We start from the raw sequence: 14102 nt of genomic DNA, 5'->3' as shown, positions 1-14102 counted from the left end.
GTAATGGAACAACAAAGGGATGGAGTAATTTTAGTTCTTTGAACTTCTGGTTCCAGGTTATCATGGATGGAATATCAGTGGTCTGGTTATTTTTAGCCTTTTCTGCTGAGGTGTCACCTGTTGCACGGCTGCACTCAACCCATGCGGCTCGTCATGTGGTTGGTCGCAGCAATGCACTCTAATGAGTGCATGCTCCCAACCTCTCTCTATGGTTTGAATCCCATAAATGCCAGAAATGACTCTACTCCCTTGAGCAAGGCCCCTAAACAGCAATTGCTTAATTCTGGGTATAATGTTAATCTTCATCCAGCCCAGCAAACAGGTCCTTCAACTTACAGAGAAAACTTGGCACTCCAGCCACCATAAAAAATCTCACACTGTTCCAGTGTGATGCTGAGATGTCTCATGCTGCACTGTGGTCCCAATCCAGATGCTCCGTCGTACAGTAGATGACAACGTAATACCTGACTATAGCTGTTTATTTTTGTGCACTTACTGTACCTAATGGTATTTGAAAATGCTTTAGGAGCAAACGGCTAAAGTGGTGATAAGGAGGCGCGCCACAGGTGGATACGTTTCCTGCATTTCACTGGACTGCATTTAATTTACAATGCATGACATTAGAATTATTTTTGGCTTGCTGGCACTTTAATAAATATTATTAAAGTATTAAATAATATTTTATTTTGAATATTTTTTTTTTTTTTGGCTCTTTGTTTCCTTCCATTTTACACCACTAATCCGTTTGGTTACAGCCTCCCAGAGTTTGAGAGTGAGCAAAGGTGACCGTGCAGTGGCAGTCAAGCTATGGGCATGAACTGAAAAGATTCTTAAAGACTAGCTTGTGATGCTTATCTTATGACAACAGCCCCATGATCTATTAAGACATGGAAAAATCTGAATCTTTTCAGTTTGTGAACAGAGGATAAAATGAGGCATAATTGAAGTGTTACAAATATAAAAGGAATTAGTACAGTTGATTCAATCTGTTATTTTAAAATGGGATATGGGTTTTATGTAGATTCCTCATAAGTTTCTGTTCATTCAAAGAACCATATGTATGTGGAATAAATTACCAAGTTGTGTGGTAAACTGTAGTTCTTTGGGGACCTTCACAACTAACCTATATAATAATTTGCAAAAGGTAAGTGCAGAAGAATTGTAAAGCTCTTTTGGGATGATGACCTATTCTTAATAAAATTGTTTTTTTATGCTGAGTTATACACCATTAATTATAAATAACACATGGACGCCCTGATGCTACATTCAGATCAGCAGTAATAATAATAATAATGACAGTCATATATTGGTGATTGCTGCATTTTTATATTAACAATGATATCATTTTAAAGGCAGAGGTCAAGTACCTGAGGGTTTCAGATTATATTAGTTTAGATAGAACTTTTATTAAGAGGGGAAATGTAGATGGATGCTGCAACAGAAACTTAAAAGACAAAGATACAGACTCACAAATAAAAAAATGCAATCAATAAATAGATAAATAAATAAATGTACACAGTATTATGCGGAAATAGCAAAATTAACCTAGAATATAAACATTTATTGTAAAATTTTGGTAGGTAGCACTGAATAGCTTGAAGGCAGCAGGCTGAAAAGCACCTCATAGGCACTTCTTAGCACACTGTGGAGGATAGAGGTCGGGCTAAAAGTGCTCCAAGAGAGCACTTAATGGAGGGGATTTTTCATGATGGTATCCAGTTGCCACCATTCGTTTTTCCACAATAGCCTCCAGTGTGTCCAGGATTACTTCTGTGTTGGAGCAGGTGTTCCTGATTAGTTTGTTCAGGCTTGGTGTGTCTTTTGACCTCAAGTTGTTTCCCCAGGAAACCCCAGTGTGGAACAATACACAGGCTACTAAGGCATTGCCAGAAACAAAAGTAGGTCTCCTTATCATGGAATCACACTTAAATGGGAGCTTAATCAACGAAAGCAGGCACAGAAGTGAGAATATTAAGTATCTTTGGGCATCTACTGCAACAGTACTACTTCCATGAGGAGTAACAGATGGACCTGAGGCAAAAAGAAAACAATTACTGATAACATAAAAGAGCAAATTCTGCAGACCACAGAAAAGTGGCAGGTGAAGATTGGTTTAGAATTACCATACCTGTGCATATAAAACAGAAGTAAAGACAGCAGTTACTTGGTTGTGGATTTTCTAGCTACACAGAGAAAACATGGACAAGCAGCTGTTGATTGGTAAAGCTGAATGGCTGTAATGACAAAACGGATAAATTGTGGTCTTGAGTTCAAGTGGAATGGTACAAGAGTATTGCTACTTTTCTGGACAGGCAATCCGACAAAAACAAGATAAATTGTAATGGAATATTGACAGAACAGCTTAAGGAAGTGGACACCTGACCTTCAGCAACACAGGGAGGCCTAGATAGAATGGAATGGCACTGTCTATTGGGACATTAACATCTCACAGGATAAAAAAAAAACAAATCCAGCACATGGTTGTTGTGCCTAAGATAGCTGCTTTTTAGGAAGTTGGGATAAACTACAGAAAAAAAACAACTACCTCTCAGAGAAAGTAAGTTCAACTGGACAAGAACAAAAACAAACCAATTCCCCTAATATCTTTATTTGTAACTTCTAGTTATACCAAGGCTCTATTTTTTCAAGTAAGTACATAAAACAGTGTCTTTGTTTTTGACTAAGGCATCGGATAAAACCTTTTGCCCAAAAAAAAAATGTGCATGTTTTTTTTTTTCTCTAAACGTAAAAGTCACTATCAAGAAAGCAGAGCCTGCCTCCCTCGTGCATGTGTGTGCTTGTATGTTGAAATGATGTCCAGTGCTGAAGTGGGAGCACAAATAAAAGAAATTAGTATAAATTATAATTGTGGGAATTAATAGTATAGGTGATAGAGTTCCTCTGCATCCAAAAACGGTAGTCTTTAAATTGGGAGCTGCCTCAGGAAACAGGTCGCAAAAGTTTTCAAAATGAAAAACATCAACTTGATTGAGCTGGAAAAATTTATGGACAAATATTTTTAATCTAAAATGTAATATTTTGGCTAATATGGAAACAGGTCATAGATCAACAATTAATTAATGGACAGATATTTATTAGGCTTCATTTATGATAATTTGTTTTCCTGTCTGTTTAAACAAATCTTTGACTCTATGCGCGCATTATGTAATTGATCATTTCTAAAGTCTATATTTTCGTGTGAACTTGTCACAACGCACTGTGCCTGCACTCAGTAAAGAGATCAATACAAAAATAAACTGCATTGAGTTAAATCAGATAGAATTAGTTATTGATAAGGGTCAATGTTGCCATAGTTTAAGTATGGTTACTTCTAATTGCTTGTACTAAATAGAATGCTAAAGTCCAGAGAGATGGATTAGAGTTCTGTTCCCAAAAATGTGGAAATTAGGTTGTAAGTTCTTTATCAAGGCTCAGGTACTTATCAAGCAACACTGCTCCCTATTTAGTAGTGTGCCATAAATCCAGATTAAATAATAACAGAGTTTATTGTCTGTAGTGCAGTCATTTGAAAATAATTGGTAGGAAAAAGGAAATATCCTGAATTAATATATCTGAGTGACTGTTACCTCACAAATCTAGGAGCACTGGTTTAATCCCAGCATGGCCCCTGCTTTGGATCAATTTGTACATGTCTGTGTGGACTTTGCCTGGGTGATTATAAATAAATAATAAAATGGGTGGATGACTGCATTATGAGATGTCATTATTGCTCATTTCTTCTGAAGTAACTGCTATACAGGATTAGTTTTCATGAAACACTGAAGTGATAGCAGCTTTTTTTATTTGACATAGGTAGAATGTAGGTTGAAAGATACCATAATTTTTTTTTTGTGTGTGTGTTTTCTTATAATGCCACTAAAAGACAAATTCAATCAAGTACTCTAATATCCCAACACTGATAATGAAAATAGTTTATAATTAAACGGTCATTTCGGAAGCGATTGAGAAAATCAAATGTGTATTTAATGAATTCTGAAAATTTCTGAAAAATAAATACTTTTACAGATAAATTCATGGCATGATAGCAGCCAATCAAGTCAATGGCAGAAAGAAGCTAAGCTAGTACTTTGATGAATACAAATTTTTTGAAAGAGTTCATTACTATGCTGGCTTCTGTTTCAGTGTTTGTAGAACTACAAGAAACCATAGATTATGTGGCTATACGGTCCTGTTTTTTTGTCTGTCAGCCTTGTGGAATTTATAACATTTTAAACATGACACAAATTACTTACTTTTTGTGCATTCATGGTGGAGAAATGGGCAACAAAAGAGATTAACTTGGAAGTTGAATTTATGTTGTTTAAATATACATGTGAATTTTAAGCTATTGGTACAACAAAACTCAAGTTCTTTAAAAGGATAATACAAAATAAACATATTTGTCTAATTTTGAAACTAGTGAAAGGCTTCTAATGCTGCCAAGTTCTTGCATCTCATCATTCATTTTGCAGCAACATCATGTAAAATATAGAGGAATATAACCTATATTGATCTTATGGTGGGAAGTGTATGTCAATGTGCAACCTGCATATAGTATATCATGTGGAATATATTATGGGATTTTTCTACAGCCTTGCGGAAAAACCTGAAAATTGTTTATTACATTTAATAAGTTAATATTGTACTATACATTGTACTATATATTACAGAGTACAATCTATATATATTGTAAAATAGGGATTTTTTTTTTAGAGATCACAGTGCTCATCCTGGCATGTATTGTCCTAGACACCATTATATATAAAAACAGCTAGCAAGCAGAGCCTGCTTATCAAATATTTAAGAGAAAACACTGCAAATTGGAGGAAAAAATATTTAGAAAATATACCTCAAGTTAGTGATGTAGCAAACAAACAGATTAATTCCATTTTTCCTGACACTACAGCGAGACAAAAAATATTTCACTACTTTTTAAAAATCTGGAATTTTGGTTTAACCTTGATATATTTCTGGTTTTGTGTATAAGTGTTTTTCTGCATACGCAAAAATGTTAATATATGAATTTCTGGCTTTCAGTCAGGATTTTGAATATAATTTAGTGAATAGTTTGTCAGTTTCTGCAACTCAAAGAATTCATAGTGATTTAGCAAGGTTCAAAAGAGTCAAATTATTTTTTATTTTTTCTTTCTATGTCTGATAATGACATTTACAATTGTAGCAACACAGCTGAATCCGGTCAGGAACTGTTGACACTGAGTATCCCTTAGGGATTTACTAAGAAAGTTATTTTTACATTGTTTTTAATTTTATTGACTTCACACTTTTATTAAAATGCACATATTGTAGATTAGCAAAAGAAACAATATCACATTTTATTCTTATATGTATTCCCCTGTTCACCTAGAAAGAGCAAAAAAGGGAAAAATGTAATATGAAGTAACTCAAAGATATTACAATATGTAACAGGCATGTAATGATTCAGCATGTTTAATTCATTGAGGACATCACTGAAAAATGTTTGCAAAATTAAAAAAAAATTGAAGTTATTTGCTGTAAAGTGAAATCAATTTGATCTCATTTCAAGTAAATGATAACATTGTTTTCCGATAAATAAGGCAGGATTCTTCCAGTTGAACAGGATGAGGTTGGCTTCAAAACTTTTCATTAAACAGTAAACCTCCATTGAATGTTATTCCAAATAAAGCTATTAAAGCATTAAGTATTATTATAGTCCCAAGGCCTTCTGATTGACAGCATTTTATTACAGCAGTATTTAAGAAGGGGACCTCCTTCAAAGTATATTCTGGAAGGCATTTCTCACTTGTAGGGTCTTTATCCCAGGTACATTTTGGGCTGTCTAAATTGATAAAAAAAGACTAGGTACTATTTCAAGTTAATGCTTTGCACTGAGTAAAGAAACGTATATTTCATCTGGAGCCTCCTTTCATTCTTTATCTAAAAATCTATTTCAAAGGCCTTCTTTCAAATACGATCTCACATTATATAGTGATCACCATAGCCATTGTGCTTATTATATTTGAAGTATTCATTTTTTCATTTCTAGGGCTTTTTGAATTTCAAATAAGTAAAGTTACAATTGCATTCAATATTTTATTTGTTAGTTGGGCTATTTCTCAATGTTCATGTTTATAAGCAGTTGAGCTGGGAGTTTCATAATACATTAATATGGTTTTTAGCTTATAATTTTGGATCAGCTGGAAAGATGTCTCAATAGTAAAAAGCTAAGTTGTAGAAACAAAAAAAAATCAGTTTATTAATGTGAACAGTTTGAGCAGCTGTATAAAGCAAAAAAGATACCAACAGCCAATTTACAGCCTGCCTTAGTAGTGCATGTAAGGGAATAAACATGCAGGGTGTCAGTGAATGCCTCACACCAGCACATGCTGTTCTGTTGAAATTGTTTCTTTTTTTCAGCACATTCATTTCATTTCATTTGATCTTCTACATGGCCTTTCAATGGTAAAATAGTCAAAATACATTGTAAGGAGTTTATTTGTTACCATTGTACAGTACCTTTTCACTTTCTTAATAAAACTGGTCATGCTTCAGAGTATCTTAAATGTCTTTAAAATTATTTTATTCTTCTATTCTAATAAGCATTTTGAAAATCTGCTGTCTTTCTTTTAGGGGGTCTTATGTTACCATTAATATATGAGTCTGTGTATATGTTGTTCATTCCCTCTTGTCTGGTGTTTATTCTAATATCTCAAAGATGTGCAGCAGTCTAAATTATGGATGATTATTCACACCAAAATGAATGTGTTAACTACATTGCAATGTGATACATTTCATTTTGGTATTATGCATGTCAACCAAATGATCAATTGCTTTTCACAATGGCACACAAATTTCATGTCAGTTTAAAATGCAATACATTTTAATTCATGTACATACAGTCGTGGCCAAAAATTTTCAGAATGACACAAGTATTGGTTTTCACAATGTTTGCAGCTTCAGTGTTTTAGGTTTATTTGTCAGATGTTTCTATGGTATACTGAAGTATAATTACAATCATTTCATCACTTCTGGGCCAAATCCTGACTGATGGTAGCCCATTCTTACATAATCAATGCTTGGAGTTTGTCAGAATTTGCGGGTTTTTGTTTGTCCATCCGCCTCTTGAAAATTGACTACAAGTTCTAAATAAGGTCTAGGGAGTTTCCTGGCCATGAACCCAAAATTTTGATGTTTTGTTCCCTGAGCCACTTAGTTATCACTTTTGCCTTATGGCACACTGTTCCATCATCAAAAGGTGAGGCAAGGGGCATCGACAGTCAGGGTAAGAGGCGTTTCACTTACAAACATTTCAGTATTCAGGCTGCAAGAATAGTTTTGTCAGTGTAGAGTGATCAGCTGAAACGTTGAGAACTTTTTAGCTCTCATAAAAAAAGTTTTTACTATTACAGTAGGTGAAGTTCTCAAAATAATATTTTGCTTGCCTTATCACATTGATCAACTCTCCTATTGATAGTCCTGAATGATAATGATACATCAGGAAACTTAATATTGGTAGTGTCATCCCTATGTTGTAAGTATTTGCAAAACTTCTTTAAGGGAATATTATGGATTCCCCTGTTAATGACTGACACTATTGCTGCAGTTCTTCCAGACATTAGCTCTTGTATGCGTTCTAAGGATGTTTGGAACTTTTTGTCTTGTTGCTCAGATATATATTATCTCCCTCCTCACCGTATTTGGCAGTGGCAGATCACATTTGTTGACTTCCCTTGCCCCACCTTTTGACACTGATTGGTCATTTGATTACAATCAGTTTTGGTACGATTAATGCCTGGTCTTAAATCGAAATGCAATACACTCCAAACAACCCCTAAACAAAATGCGATATGTTTGCTTTGCCAGTTATAACATCTGTTCTATGGACATATTTTAAAAGGCAATATGTTTTATATTGCATTTTAAAGTTTGATTGCTTTTCACTATGGCACACAATTTTTATCAAACATTGAGTTGATATGTTTTTAAATTATGACATGATAAAACCATGCCAAAATGAAATACACCATGTGCATTACATTGCAATGTAGTTAACGTTTGATTTCATTTAATTTGGGATGAAAAATCTTCCATACGAAATTGGCTCAGTATAAGCAAGTGTAAACATACACAATATTGTGACCTGCAATGACCCTCCACCTTATCCAAGTTGAATCCTGCCTTGCAGCCTAAATATATTACCTCCTTCTGTGACTCAACTAGCTCAAAATATGAATAAATCAATCACTTTACATTTTGTTTCATCCCTGTTATACAAGCCAGCCTACTGGTAGTAAGCCTAGGACAAGGTTGCAGAAAATGCCAGTGAGGTCACTTCTCAGTCTCCCTTCTTTACAGTTCTGAAATTGTTTATCTAGAGGAAGACTCATGATCCACAGCTGACTCTGCCTACCTTTCCATATACTGGCATTCTAACCAGCTGTCATTTCTGACAAACAACTCGTTTAGTAGTACAGTATCATATGAAAGACATTTTTATGTCCTCATGCACCTTGCCATCTACTTCATCATCAACTCACCAGTACATAGGGTATTTCAAATTTAGGTCCCCAACCCCTCTAAAGGTTAAATAAAAAAGTTTATTGTGAGAAATGCAATTTGTAACTTTTTGATAATCTCAATTGCAAACTTAAAAGAAATTTATTTTTATTTGTTAAATGTATGGTTGTTTCTTTCTATAATAGATTTGTGAAGGAAATAAAATGATTTTTCATTGTTCACTTTTCATCATTCTGGACTCTGTAGCTGCTCTGTGTTGTATATGTAAGTCAATGAACACATCTTTTTCCAATACTCACTTATGCATGACCAAATAAGATGCACACTACAGGTCTTTTCCGGCTGACCATGCATTTTCATAATCTGGTGTCACACTTGCCAAATATCTGCATTTCTTTAGGGAATTGCTTGCTCAGGTGGAAAGATGTAGTATACATCTAGATTCTGATAATCTTAGAGTCCAACAGATGTATCATTTGGCACCTTAACATGTTTCTAATCTGTTTGGTTTCTAAACTTTACAGAGAATGAACATATCTGCTGTACTATGCATTGTAGAACATTTTAACACTTTGCACCTTATTTGTTGGCTGTATTAGCTATGATTAATGAGTTATTTACTTTTTTCTTTTATGAATCTGCTCTTAATAAAACGTCTGGGCTGTCACACCCTTCTGCTTGAACAGCTGTGCTGCTGCCAGTGGGGTTCCATACCACGTCACATCTCCAGCGCCTCTGTGAGAGGAATAAAGAGTTTATTTAATTTCAAATTACTGTAATATTTAGTGAATTTCAGTAGAGATGGGCTCAAAGCACCTACGCAGACTTATAAATAATATATTTTTATTATATAATATTTTTATTTAGTATATAGTAACAGAAAAGTGCTTAACTTTGCAATACATTTACAGACTTTGTGGCAAATATTGTACAAGCAGTTATCTTAAGAAGTGAGATTAGTATTGATAAATTAGCACAGAGCACCAAAAACTGTGAATGCAGTGTTTGATAAAGACTCATGCAAATGAAATGTGCCCATTTGGATTGAACATCTAATAAGTAAAACAATTGATCACAAATGTAACATGATTCTGTTGAATCATTCAAAATCTATCCCAACATTACTGAGTTCAAACAAAAGCAACAATTTTGGATGGAACGCTAGTCCATCAAAAGGCACAAACACTTTCAGTTTATCTCAATTTTGTATTACTAATTCACTTAATGTGCACTTCTTTGGAACACAAAGGAAAACTGAAGAGCATGCTGGAAACCCACACAGCAACAATGGGAACATGGAAACTCCCCAGAGTGACCTGGCCTACAGCAGTAAATGCCAGTGCTTACTGCTGTGCAACAGTATAAATTACAAATAAGAAATTGCTTTGATTTTTTAATGAGTCTGTTATTAAGCATGCCTATGACTTTTTTTACATAAGACTTTTTTTGCATGAGGTTTCGGAACTTCAACTCCACAAAGAATGTGCATGATTGTACATACAGAAGAATAATTACCAACACTATGTAAGTAAAATCAAATTTTTTTTCTATACCCTATAAAGGTATTTTTTTTGGAGCTTTACTATTGGTTTCAGGAATCACATACATTTCTAGCTATATCCTATAAAAATCTATATTAAATATAATTATCCCTTATTAATATATACTTTGATTAAAAGAGCATTTAACTTTGTGCAATTCATAGAATATTTTTTTTAATTATTTTTTAAAAAGTCACACTATATTCAAATATAACGTTTCCTGCCATGATGTCTCATTTGATATGTTTTATTTACTGTAAGCATACTAACGTCTTCTGATTTTCTTTGAATTTTCTGTTGCATTCTAATTTATTCTGCTATTTAAACTGACCTCATTTACAGTGATCCTTAAGAAATCAAAAGTGTTGCCATCTCTTATGTGTAGTGTTCTTTTAGTTCACTTGTCTGATTTGCTTCTTTATAAACATTTAGCTGGAAGTTTAAAATGATCACTCCCACACATATGACAGTTCACCTTAATTAAAGGACCAGTGTTGGTATATCTGTGTGTTTATCTGGTTGCTGTGTCTCTGCTAAATGCCACTTGGTATGGGATTCATAAAAGCACCATCTGCTGGAATAAAAAAATGCAATGCTTTTTTTAAACTACATGCATTATAAAATATATTCCAATAGATGTTGCACTGTAAACATAGATTTCAACCCATCTTAGACAGATAACATACAGTACAGAGTATAAATATATGTACATAAAATATTATACTTCCAAAGTTGTTCTTCTAAAGAATTCCTGAAACATACTGCTTAATGGATATCTAATCATAAAACTTTATACATTTGTGTATAGTTTTCCCTTGCTTAAAAATTTCACATTCACATTGCTTCTGATCATATATACAATTACTGCAGATATTTTACTGTTGTGGAAATGAATGTATGCACCTACAGTATAGCAGTCAATAAAAATTTTTTTTTAGTATCATTGTTTTCAAAAAATATCCCATACATTGTTTTCTCATTTTCTACCACCCATGGCTTGAATCATTGTTCAGGGCCCACCTAGTTATACTACAGAAAACCAAGAGAAAGACATATGTATTATTAATAGTCACCTTCACTCACAAGCTGCTGTTCACAAATTCTGGGTTGATGGTGTCAATAGTTTGAAATAATTTTAGCTTTACATCTCAGTTTTGTTAATTTCAGTTTACAAAGTTATTGTTCATTTTAGTTTGTTTCTATTTATGATGATGAGTAAAATGAAAAAATGAATAACACATTAAAATTAGTAAAAATAATAAAATGCACGCTACGAACCAATCACTATAAACAGAAGTGAAGTGGAGGTTAAAATCCAATAGAAAAAAGTCTTCATTAAATACAATGAGGTTAAAACAATGCTTGGATCTGTCTCTTTAAAAACAAGCCCCGTTCATTCTTTAACTGCCTTCTCGGCCTTATGCGTCCAGCTGTCTGTCTCTCTCTCTCGCGCGCGCATCTGTGTGTGTGTGTGTGTCTCTCTCTCACACGCTTGTGTGTGTGTGTGTGTGTGTGTGTGTGTGTGTGTGTGCGCGCGCGCGTCTGTGTATGTGTGTCTGTGTGTGTCTCTTGCTCGCACTTGTGTGTGTGTGTGTGTGCGTGTGTGAGTGTCTCTGTCTGTCTCTCTCACGCGCTTGTCTGTGTGTGTGTCTTTCTCTCTCTGCACAGGGAATGCACAGGGAGAGACTGAACATGTGCGGAAATCATCGGCTTGTTCGTATACCGAGTCTGTGGTCGTGAACAGATGCAAAAGTTTGGCGAACTTTTTGGTCGTAAACCGATTTGTACGTGTTCCGAGACGTTCGTGAACCGAGGGTCCACTGTATTACACGCAGGAAGTAAAAATGTTAAGTTTAAATGCACAGTTCAAAGTCTGAAAATCGAAAGTACAACTTATGAGGAGGATTTAGGAGTCGTAGTGGACTTAACATTTTCAACTTCCGGATAGTGTTCAGAATCCATTAATAAGGCAAACAAAATGTTAGGTTATATAGCACAATGTGTAGAGTACCAAGTCCAAGTAGGTTGTGCTCATGTTTTATAATGCACTAATGAGACCTCATCTGGGGTACTATGTACAGTTTTTGTCTCCAGGCTACAAAAAGGATATAGCGGTGTTAGAAAATCCAGAGAGGAGCAACAAGGCTGATTCCAGGGCTATAGGAGATGAATTATGAAGAAAAATTAAAAGAGCTGAGCCTTTTCAGTTTAAGCAAAAAAAGATTAAGAAGCAATGTTATTAAAGTGTTTAAAATTATGAAGGGAACTAGTACAGCAGATCAAGACTGTTATTTAAAAATAAGTTCATCAAGAACACAGCAACTTGTTAAGGGTAAATTCCGTACAAGTTGTAGGACATTTTCCTTTACACAGTGTAGTTTTGTAGATTTTAAATTTTATTTTTTTACCTACACAAATAAAGATGAACTTAATTTTACAAGGACAGTTACCAACAAAAGCATCCTGTTTTCTTAAACTGTATTATCTTAAAACATCTGTTTTAACAATTTTAATTCAGGCTGTGTTGATTATCTTGGAAAGAGAACTTTGACAGGCAGCCAATCAAAGGTGTGTAATAGCCCAAGTCACAAAGCTCAAATCATGAAGCCAATGTTATGTAGAAGCCCCACATCATGCATCATGAAGACCTAGAATTTTAATATAAAGAGAACTTATCCAACAGATTGGAGAGCGAGAGAAGGAGGGGAGAAAAACAGAAATGCAACATCGGGAGAGAACGCAAGCACATAAAGAGAGGGTTCAGAGTTGTGCGATCTGATCGTCCGCTAAAGCATGTAATGAACAGTATCAATTGCTAAATTAAAGGCGCACTGTGACATTGACCTTTGACACTTTTCATAACATTTTTCTAAAGGCTATATGTATATTATTTATGTATATTTAATATATATATATATATATATATATATATGTGCAGGTAATATTGTTCTTTAATAAATACAAAGTTTCTTTTAACTTTCTACACTTTGTCTTTATATTTAGAGTGACTGAAGTACTAAGGTAAATATTTAGAGCTCCTTTGGCAGCAAGAAAGTGCCATATGATCTGAACTGCAAGTTTTATTAGCTGAGAACAAATGGTTCTTTCCAATAGTGAGCATTGTGTTAAAGTAAGCCATCAGTAGCTGACAGATGCCCTGCTGCCAAGGATGTTGAGCCTTGTTTGAATATATTCTTGGAGACCAAAAGTAATATCTGAGTTTGAGATGTATCCTTTATTGTCATTTTTTAGTCTTAACTGAAAATAAGACAGCTTTGACCTTAATTTCCAGGAGTTATTGCTTTGAAGGCTATTGTTACGTTGGCATTTATGATTACAAGGATTAAAAGATAGATTAGAGATGGCTTGCTCTCTTTCTCTCTCTCCCTTGTCCCCCACTCCCTCGTTTGCCTCTACATGTGAGGCTGGACTCCACTTATACTTTGGCAGGGTACAAGAGACTGTATCTGATCTCGGCTTTCAGTAAGTGCTGTTTAATGTTGTAAAAAGCTGCATGCTTAGCAGCTGTTGAGGGTGAGAAATCTGGTAAAATGCGAATGCTGTTATTTTCAAATATAATCTCTTGCTTCTGTCTGAGAAGTGACGTTACATGTAATTTAAATTGTAATTTCTCGAAGCACACGATAAAACTCCTAGGTTTAGAGGTATTTGATCCCCATATACGGTAAGCTGCTGCTATTTCAGCATCAGATTTATAGTCCTCACCAATTATTTTATAGAATAGCTCAGCTACGAATTTCACTGGATTTGGACTTTCATGATTCTCTGGGAGACCTTCGATTCTAATATTATTCCTTCTGCATCCATCTTCCAGTGCAGCAAGTCTGTCTCAGAGTTTTTTGCATTCGGAATTTGCAGCTGTTGCTTTCCCATCCGCAGTAGATACCAGATGTTCAGCAGTTTCAATTCGAGTTGTGAATGTTTGCTTAACATCTACCAACTGATCGCCAAGTCCTCTCAGTTTTCCTCAAACATAAGCATTTTCCTGAATGTGTTCGTCAATTTTCCAACATACCATTAAAGGTTGCCTCAAAACAATTGTAT

This window comes from Polypterus senegalus, chromosome 3, assembly GCF_016835505.1.
Source record: "Polypterus senegalus isolate Bchr_013 chromosome 3, ASM1683550v1, whole genome shotgun sequence".
In the NCBI taxonomy this organism is placed as follows: domain Eukaryota; kingdom Metazoa; phylum Chordata; class Cladistia; order Polypteriformes; family Polypteridae; genus Polypterus; species Polypterus senegalus.
Note: the sequence above shows the minus strand (reverse complement) of the source record.